Below are 16,813 nucleotides of genomic sequence, written 5' to 3'. Positions count from 1 at the left end.
TTCTGACACAATTTTACAAATGTGCCTTGTAAAAAAAATGTTTTTATCAAAACTTGCTATTCCTGATGAATCTAAGGTCAACCTTAAAAAAACCCCTGTGATTTTCCAATTGTCAGATCCGGCTTTCTCTGAGGTTGGAGATTCACTTGCTTACTTACCCACTGGAGATCCCAAGTTTCGCCTAAAGCTGGAATGCAGAGCATTTAGCTGTGAGTAAGTAAGGATGATATGGCATTTACTGTACCTAAGGCAACACACTCATCTTTAAGGTCTTCCTGACAGGAGCACCCTCTAGTAAATATATTATTTGAATATTATTTAATGATCTGAATGAATTTGCAAAAGGCAAAAAAACAGTATTGTACTTTTTGACACATTCAATGGCTGCATATTTGCAAAAGCCTTATTGTATCATAAAAAAAAACATAAAATAATGCGTATTAGGCTGTAAAGGATGCATGTAGTAAAACATCTCCTTTTTGAGTTGGTGGCAAAATGATGGACAAGACCAGGGTGCGATTTTAGCAAGAACCGCCTATGTGTTGAGTTTGAGTGTGTCTGTTTGCTTGTCTGACTAACTGGCTACACTGACAGGAGATTGAAAATATCATGTATCCCACATGTCCATGCGCATCCCATCTGGCCGTCGTCACATTACATTACAGGATCATTTAGGTTTGCATACGCCTTGCTTCTAATAGCATTTGTTTACACATCATACCGCTAGGGGGCGGTGCACCACTACCACAATTTAAGACAAACGCTCCACATCCTCCAGGCTGGACCAGCCAGGGCGCACCGGCAGTCTGCGTGACGCCCCGACTCAATCGCACCTCTGTCCCGTCACCGGCTGCTCTCCTCTCACTTTCTATTAGAAAAACAAAAAGACGATTTCCTTCGTACAACAAAAGCCCAGTTCGGGCGTTTCCTTCACATCGGTATGGCTTAGGAACTTTCTGCGTAAAGAGGAGGAACGGAACTTTCAGGGATCCTTCTTCTGCAGCGGATCACTCAAAAGGGACAGCAGGCTTGGTTTAAAAGCTGGAGGGGAAAGATCTCACTGTCTTTTAACCTAATACGCATTTGTGGACGCACGGATGGTAGGGTGTAACTTTCCTATTCTGTGCCAGAAAGGAGCCTCTTCACGGTGTTAGGTGCAGAGGGCATGCGAGCCTCTTCTTGGATTGGGGTTTGGCTATGAGGAAAGAGGTTCACCTGCTGGGCTAAGAGAACAGGATCACACCGCACCAACAGGTATGGATTTCTCGAAAAAATTTCATATTTCACAGGAGTTATAGGCTATTTTATGCGTTTTTTATCCAACGCTTAAAAAGTGAGTGTGATAAATCTAATCTAATTTGCATGGATGCTATTCTAGCCATACATGTTTGCACTTTGAAGCAATTTAATCTACGAAAGAATCCAATTGAACATCATCCTGATCGTTTTAGGTAATAGAAATAGAGAGGATGAAAGACTTGCGCAAAAAGAAGATTGAATAATAATTAGTCTGTTGTGGAATCAATTTTGTTATCACTGTGGTTATTTTATAGATAAGACAAATGATTGCAGTGTTTTCAGGTGTTGCACAGTCTATTGGAAGGCTCCCCTCGCGCATTCTTTCTCTCCTTCACACGCGCACAAGAACACGCATACAAATCGCGCGCGCGCTCACTTGGGCTTTCAATATCTGTATCATTTCTGCGGTACGCGCAGTGTATTTATTGTCGGAGCAGCTGTCGGAGGTCTTTATTACTTTTCTTATTTGGTTTTAAACACATTTTCATCTCGTTGCAGCTATATGAAAAGATGGGACTATAATGCTGCAGAATCTATTGGGATTCTGTCTTACACGCGCTCTCACTTGACTTATAGCTGCAACTGCACTCTATAACTACAGCTGTTTTCTGAAAACTATCATAAAGAAACACTTAGCTTTTGCTGGGAAGAAAAATATGAAATGTTTGATGAATAATTGTAAAATTCCCTGATGGTAAATCTAGATCTTAACTTTAGTTTTGTTAAATATTGAGATCCCATACAAAGAATTCCAAACTCTTAAAGATCCCCACATTTTTTCACTTTGCATCTACAAACATTCCACAACTTTATGTTCATTTGATGTAATAGGTGATGATTGATTTGGCCATTCTAACATGCAAATATGCTCTAAATTTAAAGTATTTCATTGTACCCATGGTTGTGTTTTTGGTGTCACTGTCCTGCTGCTGAGACCAACTTACCAACCTCTACAAAAGATAAGCAACCCACAACATTTTGGATGCCACCTTCAGCGTTTGTGGTGAGCACGGTGTTTAGTGTTCATTGATGGGTTTTCATTCTACACTTAGCATTTTGCACAGAGACAAAAAAGTTAACTCCTGGCCTAATCTGATCAAACCAACTTCTTCTTGACCCTGCATGCCTTTAGGCAAGCTGCAAAAGAGACCTGTAATTGCTTTCTGTTCATGTCTTTTTTAACCACTTTTCTATTAAGTCCAGAATTCTGGAACACTCATCTTTACAATTGCTGCCCTTGCAGTAAACATAAAAAAAGCTAAACTACGGCATGCAAAGGTTGTTTTTATGTCTACTTTACAGTGCAGTAAATGCAGACATTGTTTGGCCTATTGGTAAAGGTCTAATGTCAGTTCTTAGTAAGTTTGAGGGTGTGTCACTCTTTGAATAATGGAGCCAAGAGTAGTTGGTGATGTTTAAAGGATGGGATTTAGTTTTACCAGTTTTATCTCAATCACATCCTAAACAAATGGTGTTACAGCCTAACCCTGCTCCAAACTCTCCAACAACTATCTTTGAACTACTTGTTTCTTAGTGTTCATGATATTTGTAAACCTTTTAAGCTTTCAACATAAAAAAAATGTATTTATGATTAAATGAAATTGTGCACAAGTGAAATATTTTTAAAAACAATTTCACTTGTGCATTATATTTTTTAGAAAGCCATTATATTTTTTAGAAAGCCAGTGACTTCGGATGGCCACTTATCTTATTTAGTTATATCAGATTAAATGGGGCTAAAATGGAATGCATGCAAAACCTCAGATTTTTATTTAGAAAAAACAAAAAAAAGTCTTCCTCATTATTTTATCATATGAAACTATTTTTAATATTTCTTTTAAAACTAAAACTAAATATGTTTAGTTGTGTGGTTACAATGTGAAAAAATCTAGAAAAGCTATAAAGTACTTCTGCAAGGCTTAAAAAATGACATTTTAGAAATCTGCCCTTTAAATCTGTTTATTGAAGACATTTTTATACTATCTTTGGACATGTTCCTTTTCCCCATTGCTCTGAGGGGCAGACTTGTATGAGCAGGAGTAAAACTGACAACAGATTGACTGACAGAAAGAAAAAGCAGCAGGGAGGTGGTGAGTGGAGAACCACAGAGATTGGATTGGATTTCTGGGGGGTTTATGGAGAGGTACTCAAATGTATTATCGGAAACAAATGTGTGGCCACTCACTGGAAGCTTTCAGAAATGGCTCAAATGTATTTTTAATGCAGCCACAGAACAAAATAAATCACAATATGCTGTTAGTGTCAATAAACAGTTTCTGGGTTGCTCCACATATTATTAATCACAGGCACGCAAATCCTTCAAGGAGAGAAAATGGAAGTGAGAAAAGGAAGTTATACAGTTGGAAAGTAAGATTAAAAGACATCTTGGAAGTAGGAAAAGTCTGACTTTATATGGGTAGAGATATTTATGTGATTAGAAATGTGCTTTCATTGAGAACACATTTAGGAAGATTGCTTGCTGCAGAATAATTATTAAATACAACCTGTGAAACATATAAAGTGGATGACATGAACTGTATTAGGGTTGGCTTAATGGTATTGTAGGTTTTATGACAGAATATACCATTATTTTTTTGTTAAATTATATAATTCCAGATGTCTTCTAATTCAGCTTCTCTTGCATCAAAATAAATTATGTAAAACTTTGGTTTAAAATTCCTAATTTTTCTTGAACTGAAACTCTTCTCTCATTTGGTACAGGTATTATTATAGTAATTGCAAAGATTACGCTGCACCAGTTAATGGAATGAGTTAAAGGGCTTTAAATGATCTCATGTCTGTCAGCTGGATATCTTTCATCACTCTAATACATAATGTTTGCATTATCTGGTCCGGCACTTCCTGACTTTTCTTCCATAGCACAATCTGCTCCTAACATGCTTTGCTAATCCTCCTTATATAGGTTATAATTGTATAATTAAGATAAAGCACAACCAAGACATAACATTTTAAGACTGGATATGTTTCTTCATACTTTATAGCTCTTTTTTGTACATGTTTTTATTCTCTTATATTTGGTATTTTTTGTGATCAAGCTTGTTTATATACCTTTGAGGCAGAGTTATTCACAATAGTTCTATTTGATTAGATTCTATATATATGTAGTTTGACTTTTTTAAAGTCATACAAATATATTTATAATTTAGAAGTGTACTACTCCATTATTTACCTCTGTTTTGTGCTCTTAGATAAGCATATTTATGTCACTAGACCTAAGTTAGCAATTGCAAATGTCAAGTTATCTTTTTTTACTGAAATAAAAATCTGGAACTAAATACGTTTCAAAATGCTTTGCTATTGATGTCATTTCATTCATATTATTTCCTGGATTCTGCTTTGTTTGCTTTCCAGCCATGCAAAAAATTTATCTTAAAATAATAGAATACTTAATCAAAAAGCTTATTTCCCTCAGATCCTAAACACTCATGGCTTTTTAATTAATAATAGAGAAGAGGTCACTGAAGGACATACAGGACTTTACATAAACCTTAGCAGACCTACAGCTGTCCTATTTCTGTGTCTTACACTAGCTTATCTGTGCATTTGCATACTAAGTGGGGAAATGAGCTCGGATCTCATGTGGTCACATGAGAGAAGGTGGAGATGCATTTCAGTTCAAGGTGTAAAGTGATCTGCTCACACCCTCAGCTATGACCACCTGACAAAAACTGATATAAAATAAAACAGGACCTCTAGTAAGGCTAAGAACAATGTCTTTCTAGTCTGGGGTTTGTGTCAAAAATGAAAATAGTATCACAAGGCTTCTAGTATTTACTTTATTTGGTCTCAGCCTGATTATTACATTTTTAATTACTGATGAGTGTCTTTATTTCCTGGTGTGTGATTTTTCTTTACTTGTACAGCTTAACTTAATTCTGGTAATATTATTTGGTCTTGTCTGTACCGGTTTGTTTTCATTTGCCACTGACACACTTCGATCTTCCCTCTGTGAGACAATATAGGGTTTTTCTATTCTATTCTATTCTATTCTATTCTGTTCTGTTCTGTTCTGTTCTGTTCTGTTCTGTTCTGTTCTGTTCTGTTCTGTTCTGTTCTGTTCTGTTCTGTTCTGTTCTGTTCTGTTCTGTTCTATTCTATTCTATTCTATTCTATTCTATTCTATTCTATTCTATTCTATTCTATTCTATTCTATTCTATTCTATTCTATTCCAGTTTGGTCTAACCTTCTAATTTCAGGTAAACAAACATGCAACCCTAAGGTTTTCTAATTAACTGTGGGTATTTAATAAAACCAAGAAATACACATATAAAGAGTTAATTACTATAAAGCTATTTATATTTTGAATTAAAATAGCGTCTTCATCTAATCAGCAGAGCTTAACAATACAGGTTTGATATTCTTTAGTCAAGTTTGATAAATATCTAATATTAAAAGTGGACTATGTGTTAACATTCACAGTAATACCTACCTTCCTAGCCTTCACCTTGTCTGATGGACGTTTATCTTGATTTTGGAACGACTTCAGAAGTGATTCCTATCCCCTGTTACTCTTTCTGCCCTCTGGCTAAAGAATACCTGAGCTCTTTAATGGGATGCTTTTTCAAACACCCTTTTCTTTTTAGTTCTGTTGAAAGTCATGTTAGACTTTCTGACCGTTGGAGCAACTGATTTGCAAACATTGTACTTTTTGTTTTTCATGTGCAGCTTTTCTACAAAAAAAAAAAAAAAAGTTTAACACACGTGATTAGAAGTGGGGTAGCAACATTGCTGCATTGTGTTCACCTAGCTGGCAGCCGGCAGTGGAATAGATTTCCTGAATAAATATGTTTCTTATTATTTCTTTGGGTCTCATGAGACCTGCCTCCATTCAGGAAATCTGTTTAGTAGTTAGCAGCCGGTTAGCAAAGAAACAGGTAGGAACTCATTGATGAAATAATTTATTTATGCAGCATTCAACCATTAAAGCATTAAAAGAAAACTGAAGTTACACCTATTGGACCGAAGAGAAGAGCATTCAAAGGTTAGCACACAGCTTCAGCTAATATAACTGGAAACCAACAATCAGGTTTGAAATCTGAATGTATTTATGGACTCAGACCTGAACCTTCAAAGGTACGGTAGCTGCAGTAGGATTCAAAGACAGTAACAAAGTTGGCTTTCTGTCACCTAAATAACATCTTCAAGATTAAAAGAATAATGTCTCTGCATAATCTTGATAAACTAATCTTCAGTAGATTATTGCAATAATACCTTCAGAGGTCTGCATAAAATAATGTTTAGATGTACTCATTGGATTATTTATTTTTTTTGTCCAGCTTTTATTGTCATTACACTGTCACAAGTACAGAGCAATAAAATTAACATTTTTCATTTAACCCATCCCCTTGAGGAGCAGTGGGCTGCCATTGTGCAGCGTCCAGGGAGCAGTGGGGGGTTAAGGGTCTTTGTTCAGGGAACCAGAATGGCAGTCTGTGGCAGTTGGGCTTGAACTCAGAACTCAGGCCAGCACCACCTCCATGGTCTTAACTATTGGTTCTGTAAAACCAATAAAATTTTTTCTCTAACTGTCAAAATAAACTTAATGCATCAAAAATATTCAAGTCCAATGTTAAAAATCTGATAAAATGTTGCCTTTTCTTGTGTGTTGGATATATAATACCTCTCTAATCATCACCACTGTTCTTCTGTGGTCTAACCCTTCATGTTTATTTATATACAGAAACAGGTTTTGAACATTCGATTAAAAGGTTTTTACATCCTGCTTGTGTGTTCTGCTTTAATATTTTACAAATAGAAATAGAGGATAAAATGTTTCTTTCAAGTGATATTGGTGTCGTTTAGCAGCACAGCCACAAACAAGAAATTACAGTAGAAGTCTTTTTTAGATAAAACTCTATTAAAAGAAACACATACCTCTAACCTACATAGAGTTCCCTTTGCAATGCTCTTCTCACTCTTGCTGTTATCTGTACCTTTCACAAGTGAACTTTTGGGCTCTAAAAGTAATTTCAAGGATTCAGTGCAAAGGAAATAGCAAAAAAAAAAGGTCTTTAAAGAGAAGAAGGAGAGAAAAAGACCCAAAGGAATGAAATAATGGTGAGTCATTTGAAATGAGAAGTTCCAAATCAGCTACCTAAATATATTAAGCTGTGCTTAATTAGATAAGAACCAGAGTTGATAAGAAAACAAGACAAAAAAAAAAAAAAAAAGACAAGAGACCTTGAAAAAAAGAAAAAACGAAGCAGGAGAAAGAGTCTAGATGGGGTAAATAGAAATAAATAAAAAGCATGTCCCATAAAAGGGTGTGCTGTATTTCATTGGCCATCACCAGAAGCTGTTTGTGGTCAGTGGAGGCCCATCAGGGACTAGTAGGCTCTCTAAATGTGTGTAACCCACATAAAGAAATTGTTTCTGGGAGATCGGGCCCCATAAATTCATTCCTAGCCCCCAGCCCTGTTCTTATCCCTCCTCCCAGAGGTGACTTATAACATCCAAACAGCTATATATTTTTACATCCTTTTCTCACTTTAACTGCAAAGACACACACATAAACACACTTGCTCACATGTGCATGTTTTTGCACCCAATAATTCCATTAGAAAATACAGTTTCACAGAACAGAATGCACACTTTACGCTTTACTTGTGTGGCTCAGTAACAGTGACAGCTGCAACATCAGTGCCTGCTGAGGAACAGGACATCAGAAGAAAGAAACAGCATCGGATGCTGCGCTTACAACTCCAGGATTACCTTATCCTGAACAAACTCCATTACTGCATCTATTACCCAGGTATACACAGGCGGGGGAAAAAGCTCTTTGCAGATCTAATGTTTACCCATCACCTATAAGCTTCATGCAGCTTCCCTCGACTTGCACAGAGATGACAGAATGAAAACTGGAAAAGAAAAGATAGCATCACTGTGGCAAAATATAGAGCTTTAATTTAACACACTGCGGGTTTTTAATGCTGCTGTGAGTTCCAGTTACTATGTAGTATTTTATCTAGTGCAGAGATGTAAATAAACTATTAGTAAATTAACTGTGTCTAAAGATTAGAAAATAAGCATTAATAGTTTCAAGGTACTTTGAAGAGTATAAAGTAAAGTTTGTCAGCTCCCCCTCGAAAATATATGCCTGCTCCCTTTTCACTTCCTTTGAGTTAAACTGCAACTACTACAGAGATTAAGGTATTATCTGATAAAAATGTTGGTTTGGAACTGTATTTTCACAGTGTAGGCTCTCTTTACTGATGGAGGACAAGGTAAAAAAAGAACAAAAAATATGAGAAGAGTTATACATTCCTAAGCATATAAAAGATACAAATTTTCATTTCCCCCCCCCCTTTTTTGATTAACAACATATTTTTGGATTCAATAAAGCTGGAGGAGATAAAAAAAACTCAACTGTTAATGACTAAATCTGTATTTTTCTTTCTCCTTTTTTATGTTCCTCTGTGTGAATTTCAAAGACTGATATTTCATCTGTTTTTCTTCTCTGCTGAATATAGTTTTTAAGGCTCGTTTTTCTTCTGCATATAAAGTTTCCAGATTTAAAAAGGCAGAAGTCCTCACCAAGGCTCCTCAATAAAAGGCAGTTTTGTGGAATTTCTCCCTGCAGTCTAGACTTCCTTCCGACTCTTGTGTGCACTGGGTAGATTAGCACTTATCAAACAAAGAATGAGCAGCTGCTCCTTATGACCACTCAGTTGACAATTCAGAAAAGATCTGGCCAGCAGACAGTCAGTATAAAGACACTAAAATCTTAGCTTCAAATGAATGTAGCCAGAAGAGGTTTAGTGCAAGACAAAATATGTTTCTCTAATATTGCACATTTAAAGGCGTAAGTTTCTGCTTTTAATTAATTGTTGGTTCTTAGGAGAAATACTTGTGCCATCATGAATGCCAAGACTTAGGACCAACTATAACATGATGACCTGACTGAGTTTAATTATATTTTTAAGCTTTGCAAAATATAAATCTTCTGTTTCATACCCTAAAATTGTGATATTAGATTAAGATCTGGTGACCATTGAGGCTGTTGAAATACAGTAAACGTTCATGCTGGAAAGGCCACTGGAGATGAATTTTTTTTGTAACATGCTGCATCTTCCTGCTGGAAGTAGCCATCACAGATGGAACACTGTTTTCCTTAACAGTCAGTAATTTGCTCTGTGCAATTTGAAGAATATGATACCATACAGCCCAAAGAGGATCAGGAAAGCTTCCCCAATACATGAAACTACCAAAGAATTGATACAATGTTTCAGGTTATTTTTTTACGCAAATTTCGGATCTTCTCTATAAGGTTTGGTAAGATTATTATTATTTGATTTCAGGCAACCTGTGTAAAATGTAGCCTGGCTGTTCTTAGCTGAAAGGCACCTACGGGCTGAAGGTCATTTGCTTCTAGGTTTGACAAGCTGTGCCTTCAGAGATGATACTCTGCATACAGTATGTTTTCTCAAGTAGTTATTTAAGCCACAGTTTCTCTTCTGTCCCCTCAAACCAATCGGCTCAATCTCTGTTCTTTGACGTTAATATTCCTGCCAACCTCTGAACCCTCCATCTTTTTCTGCTTATCTGTTAGGGTCATGGTGGTGCTGGTGCCTACCACAGGCAGTATTTTGGCAAAAGGACCCTGGGCAGGTTGCCAGTCTGTCGGTGGGAAATACAGAGATACACAGACTAAAGAAAATTTTGAGACACAAATTAACCCAGTGTCATGGTTTTGGAATGTCAAGAGAAATCCAGGGTACACAGAAAATAACCCCAAATGCTTGAGGAGAACATGCAGACTCCATACAGAAAAACTAAGGGTCAGGAATCAAACCCAGGACCTTTTTGCTGCAAGGCAACAGTTCCACAAAATGGGTCACTGTGCTTCAAACCCACTGAATATTTTCTTTATTTTATACATTATTCTCTATAAAGCTAAGCGGAATTTGTGAAAAAATATCAACAAAATAGTGTTTGATAGACTCATGCCCCATTAAAAAGCACTTGAATCCCTTCCCTCATTCTTTTGCTTAATTTGAACTCATCTCCACCAGGTGTAGATAGTTAGATGCATTGAGTTGCTGACTGGTGATTGATTGGCTCATATTTAGTTAAACTTTTAGTAGTTTACATAGTGGAGGTTTGGTCAAGATAAAAATGTGATGTAATGGATTATGGAAGAAAGCAAATATGTTGTTTTTAAAGAAGTACTATCAGTGGTTTTACTCATGTTTCTTTCATCATATACAGTGAGAAAAGGGCTTTTAGCGTTAGGTGGTAAAGGGTACGTGCTACTGTATCTGCTGTCTTTGTGTGGTTTAGTTTTACATTTGGTATATCGAAAACCTGATTTGATCTTTAAGTAACTGAAGTACAAGAGTTTTTTTGTAAGTTCAAGTGTTTTAAAGCCTCCAAGCCTGTGTTTTAGTTGCACATATTACAATGCTGAATGTCTTTTGGCAACAGTAGCAGTGGCCATGTAGAAGGTTAATAAGGGAGAAAAGGGAATGTAATTTAGTCTAAGCAGAAACACTCTAAGACTGTGTTTATGTTTGTTAAAGTCTGAGGTGAGTGATGAACTGCCTTGTGTCTGAGCTGAACATCATCCATCACCCTCGTTAGTAACTCAGGGGTCCTGTCATTACATGTTTCCCTTCATTTACACTGCTAATAGCCATCTGTCCTGGCCAAAGTCTGCACTGTCTCAATGCCTGGTCTGAAAAAAAAATGTTCCCTTTTCTACATCTAAGCAAATGAATCACCGAATGAGTCGGTGAAAATTTCAAGAGACACTCTACAGGTTGAGTATTACATTCCGTCTCTTGCTTATTCAGCCCATTAGGTTTTAGTTTGGTGCAAAAACAAGGCATGCACAAGCCTTGTTTAGAAGGTTAATAGATCAGTGCTGAATTATTTATGATTTAGTTACCATGTAATTAATGTGTGCTTTTTGGTGAATTTTAATAAGCTTTCGACTGGGAAAGAAAGGACTTTGACTTACACATTGAATCGCCAGAGGGGGGAGCTCTACTAGTGAAATGTTTAGATTATTTCAATGGAAAGCAATTTGTTTATATACTGGACATGGGCACATTTAGTCATGCTAATGTTTATGGTAATATATGTTTATGGTGAAATAAGCAGCAGAATAATAAACTCTAGACAGTCCACATGACACAGGCTGGTTGTTGATGCAGGTATATGCAGTAGATGCTTTATTATGCTAAATCTTTACAGAATGCAAATAAAGACATGTTCTAAAATTTCCCACTGTTGAATTAGTGTGTGGATTTCAATAGTCTGTTTCTCTCTGAGGATGGACTTTCTTTAATTCCGAGGCTCCAGGACAGATTACTGGCCAGATTTAAGAAACAGCAGCAAATGCAGCTTTTCCATGGTAGGTAGATTCATGGTGTTCAGGTGAGCTATCATTGCTATTATAGCAGCCCACTTGCTGTGACATATTGCAGCTTATTAGGAAAGCAATTCGATTTGTAGATTTTGGCGCGGCCATAGGTTTTGTTAATGACTCTGCAGTGACAGGACTTTCTGCCAGTTTGTCAGCCGAGAGGTGGTCCTGCTTTCAGAAGCCTTTATAAACAAAGCAATGCAGGCACTGTATCTTGGCAATGTCAGCTCTGACTCATTATGGCTGATGGCAAAGAGGAGCTGTTAACCAGGAGTCAGAGCTATGTCACACATGAAACAATCGGGCTGCTTTCTTCATCATTAACCACACATCAATCACTGTGGCCATTAGGCCAGCAATTTAGGGCTCACCTTTGTTATGTCTCTGTGTATCCTGTCTGCACTTTCATTACGTCTGTAGGGATCTTTTCATGTTTAGCTCTGTGTCCATCTTAAAATGAAGGGAAGTTCATACATCTTGCAGATTATTTTAGTTTTTTTTTTTTCATATATATCTTTTTCAGGAATTTTATCTCCGAAAAATACTGCTGTCATGTAAAAGGCTTATCCATTTCAAGAGTCACTTAAGTCTCTTAAATTGTGCATTTGTAATTATATATTCCATTTTAGTAACCGAATGGCCTTAACTACATCAAACCCTTCCTATAATGACCTTGTTTTAACACAAATTACATGTTGGCAAAGTCGTAGTTGTAGTTGTAGTTGAAGAGGTATGATGGTTATATTGAAATATATATTTTAAGATACAATAACCTAAATCTGCCTGCTGTATGAATAGTTTTGGGCTGGACTAGAAGCTTATCAATACAGATACACATTTAGAACTTGCTTACTGGTTTACATCCTCTGTTTTTCATTTTTTGACTTGTTTCATTGTTGTGCTGGTAGTAAAGGGAAGATGGGGTACAGTGCTGCAATCAAGGGATAGTGTGTCAGAATAGTTACTTATGCTGTAGAATGTAGATGATTCTTGTTCTGCACAATTGGCCTGAACACATACAAAAAATATCTCTCATACAACTAGCCTGAACTGTTGAAGCCAAGCCAGCATACATCCATGCTTTTGTAATTTACACCAAAATTTAATTCCACCATCAAAACCTTGCAAACTTAATAAAAGATCAACAAGGATCTAGGACTTATTGTCCTTTTGTTTGTGCCTGTAAGAACTTTTTCCTCAATTAGTTGTTCTTAGTTAACATGAGTCAAGCTCAAGCTTTTCTGCATTAGGGTAAAGTATGTTCAGATATGGTATTTAGCTAAATACACTATTAAACAGAGTAATAGACAGGTGGTTATTTGAGGTATTCAATTTCTCCTTTGAGCATCAGTACTGCCTTGTTTAAAGTAGCTCAAATTCACTCTCTTCCTCATTCTGATGCTTTGTTTGAAATTGAGCAAACCATGAGAGTATAATTTATTTTTTACCTTAATTAAATATATTATAAAAAAAAAAAAAAAGCTGGCAACATTTTCAAATTCATCATTTTCCTTAAATGACAAATATTGAGATCTTAAAAGGATAAAATAGAACAACTTTATCTGATAAAAGTCCTTTCACTTTTTCATGGGTACATTGGACCAAAGACATGTCTCAACTGATCTTTGAAAACAAAGCCTCCATTTGAAGGACTATTGTACATCGCTTTCCTGTCTTTAAAAACACTGCGCTGATAGGATTTGTACCAGCATCCACACCAAATAGTGATGCTCTCAAACCAACCTAGTTGTGTTTAATGGTATGTTTTTTTGTTTTCATAAAGGTCTTATTTTTCAATTTCCAAACAACTGGTCATTGCCCAGAACCAGTCGTGCAGAAAATTAGCTGATTCCAGTCATCAGCCACTATTTCAGCTCGCTTCTCTTTACCAATAAACTGAGACAATACAGAACATAAAAACTGTTTTAAACTCTCTCCCTCATTCTGTCTTATCTTTCTTTATTAATTTACCTTTTTTTGTGCTTGCCTGTAGCCTTGGACCTGTTCTACTTTTTACCAGTGTTTCTGTATAGGCTTTTATCTTATAGTCTTTGATTATTTTCTTACAAGTGGAACCACCAGCAATTTTACAGCTTCCTTATTAGTTTCCCTGGCAAGCCCATAGCGCCTGCAATTATATCTAATTATGCAATTATGAATCCAATATAAAGTGTCATATATACTGTAGTTGGGTATATTTGAGCTCAAACACATGCAGCAGTAATTATTACAGTTTGGTGGGTGGTTTCGTGCAGGGGTAATAATACAGATAAAGAGGATGGCGGAGAAATGAACTAACAGACATTTTATTACTTTTAACTGCAATGATTTCTATGTTTGCTTGAGCATTATGGTCTCAGAAGTGGACTAAAGCTGTAGAAGAGTGTTTTTTTTCTTTTATATTAAGTGCTTTTTAAGCACCTCAACCTTGGCACAGGTAAAAACAAAACAAAACAAAAGTTTAGTTTGATCTATTTCTTTTAATGGTTACACACAAATCCAAACTATGCAGCATGCAAGTTTGTGGCACAGATGACGCACACATAGTTTTTTGATTTTTTTTTTTTCCAGGGGTTCTGATTTAAAATCAATTAGAAAAGAATATGTTTAGACCTTGACTTCAGCAAAACAGGTTACAATAGTGTGCTAGTATGTCAACTGCCTATTCAAACAGAAAAGGAAGTAAAACAGCCTATTGACTTCTTGATAGGAATTTAATGGTACGTTCTTGTCTATGTCTTTAATACCAAAATGTCCCTGCATTAAGTACGCTTATTTTCTATAAAAGAAAAATCATCTATGATTCTCTTTCTTTCTCCTCCACCTTTTAAATGGGTTCTTAATTTTCACTTGTTTGTTTGTGTACCGGTTATGTGGGAAAACATTGGCTTGAGCTGGGTTGTTATTTCCTTGCTCAGTAATTTGATAGATATTTAAACTCTAAGTTTTAGGTATTTTACATACAAGTTTTTCCCACCTTTTTACAAGTAAGAAAATATGTATTTTTTTAAGAGAGACACTTTGCCACAGATAGAAAAAGGCTGTGGTACCTAGAATAAGATTGGCTCCTTGTTCAGCATCAACCCTGTAATTTAAGTTCATGACGGAGAAATGTTGACATAAGTCCCCAGTCTAATTCAATTAGCTATTGTTCATTTTATGTCATGGTTTACGCAAGATGTAAGCCTGCACATTTACATGTGCGCCAGGGCCGTGCAGAGACCACTAAAGGGGCAGGTGCTCAAAAAAAAAAAAGGGCACATCTTATCGCATTTTAGGACAGAATATTAACAAAGTCACATAGCTATCAGAGTTTAATGAACAATGATAAATTACAAAATTGTGAGACATACAATCAAAGCTAAGGGAAATCTCTACATAGAACATAGAACTATGCATATGTAAAATATTTTATTAGTAATTTCTTTCTGCAGGTCTATTTTGTTATAGGAAAGTATTACAATATTCAAACCTGCAATTTAGCCAAAGATGTAAATCAGAGCTGCACCACCAGAAATATTTTGTCTTTACAGAATTAAACTGTTAAAAATGCATACAAGGGCACAATGCAACCTTTTAGTGTACTGTAATCTATAAAAAAGAATGTCTGCCTGGTTTGCTGTACTGACAGTGGAGATGGAGACGGTCCATTCAGAAAAGGAGAGCTGCTGCATCAAACTTTAACTAGAACTGCAGAAAAAAAAGAACAAAACAAACATTTTATTAATGCATGTCACCATGAGAAAAGCCTACTCTGTTTGTGTCTTAGTGTATTTTGTAAGTACCTATATACATTTTCTTCAATCTTTCCTCTTCGTTTTTTCTTGTCAGTTTCTCTTTTCTTTTTTTGCTCATTGTCTCATCTTTTCTGTGTTGAGTGAAGGTCAATGTCTTATTTATTTCAGTCTCTTGCCTTTCTTTTCCCCCCAAACTAAATCCAAGATTATGATCCAAAAACTTATTTTCCGTCATGGTGATTTAACTGTTTAAAAACAAATGTCCAACTTTTAAGCATTTTTGCTATTTTTGTTCTCTTTTGTTCACAGCAGCAGTTTTCTGTTAGCCATGTCTTTAAAAATGTTAATAACCTCACTGTGAATGATTGGCACATCCTTCTCGATTGCCAACAAGCTGCGCAGTTTTGTTTTCACCAGCTTCATACATTATATCTATCATATATCTATAATGGTAGTTCTGGATGAGTTCTCCTTCAAGATACATTTACCTAACGCTAGAATAAATGAAATGTACATCATGCAGCAAAGGAAATTAGAAAATCAGACATATATCCATTATGGAGATGATAGGTTTTTGACGGGCGATGTGCCCCTATTGCATAAGTAATACTGAAGAATGTCCTATTATCATTAACGACACAGGGAAGCTTTTTAGTTATCTTGCTTTGCTAGCAAAGTCATTAGCTAGCAGCTAGCTCATAGCACAAGAACAACAGCCTAATGTCTGTATGATAAAAATACTGAATCGATAGATAAGAACAGCTTTTCCTCACCTGGCTGTCTCCTCCCGCTCAGTAGTTCTTCAGAGAAAGGCGCGCCGCGTCCTATACTTTCCTCCGTTTAAACCGCTACTCTTTGCTAAAGTAGAGAAATTATACAACGTTCAAAGTTTTCCGTTGTCTGACAAGTAGGAAACCTACTCCAGTATTTTCACCAAAAATTATGTTTTTTAATTCACAAAAAAACTGTTCTGTAACCATTACAGAACAGTTTTTTGTGAATTAAAAAACATAATTTTCAATGTAAAAGACTAAAAGCACAGAGTAAACAGTGTTTTAGATCAAACAATACTGCATCATCCATGGGGCTCATTTGGTTTCAATTACATCTCTATTCAGGTTGACATTGGAGAGGCGTTGCAGACTGAAGACATAGCCATCCGTCCGATCATGGTTGATCTTGCTTAGGGCCAAATGAGCAGCGGCCACAGTGTAATGTGGAATATTCGCTACCTTTAGCTCCGCAGTTAGCCGCCTTATCTGACTGTGCGAGAGGCAAGTGCGTTGTCACCGGCAAAAGGTCAAAGGTAACAATGTGACCGGAGGGCTTATTGTATTGTTTTTCTTGCGAAAAAAAAAAAAGATAATAATAATAATTTCAGTACATGTG

At 36.2% G+C, this 16,813-nt stretch overlaps 1 protein-coding gene across 1 annotated transcript in view; it reads left to right on the top strand.

Annotated features, from left to right (window-relative positions):
* The first annotated feature begins 766 nt into the window (after positions 1 to 766).
* Positions 767 to 16,813, top strand: part of LOC119784980 (chemokine-like protein TAFA-2) — a 137,021-nt gene continuing 120,974 nt past the window's right edge. The window contains exon 1 of the mRNA XM_038287319.1: positions 767 to 1,254. The gene's annotated coding sequence lies outside the window, so the exon portion shown is untranslated. The remainder of the gene's footprint in view (positions 1,255 to 16,813) is intronic.

This window comes from Cyprinodon tularosa, unplaced genomic scaffold (genome assembly GCF_016077235.1).
Source record: "Cyprinodon tularosa strain WSP-4 unplaced genomic scaffold, ASM1607723v1 ctg239, whole genome shotgun sequence".
NCBI classification, from domain to species: domain Eukaryota; kingdom Metazoa; phylum Chordata; class Actinopteri; order Cyprinodontiformes; family Cyprinodontidae; genus Cyprinodon; species Cyprinodon tularosa.
The sequence above is the reverse complement of the archived record's forward strand: the minus strand, read 5'-3'. Positions and strand labels throughout refer to the sequence as shown.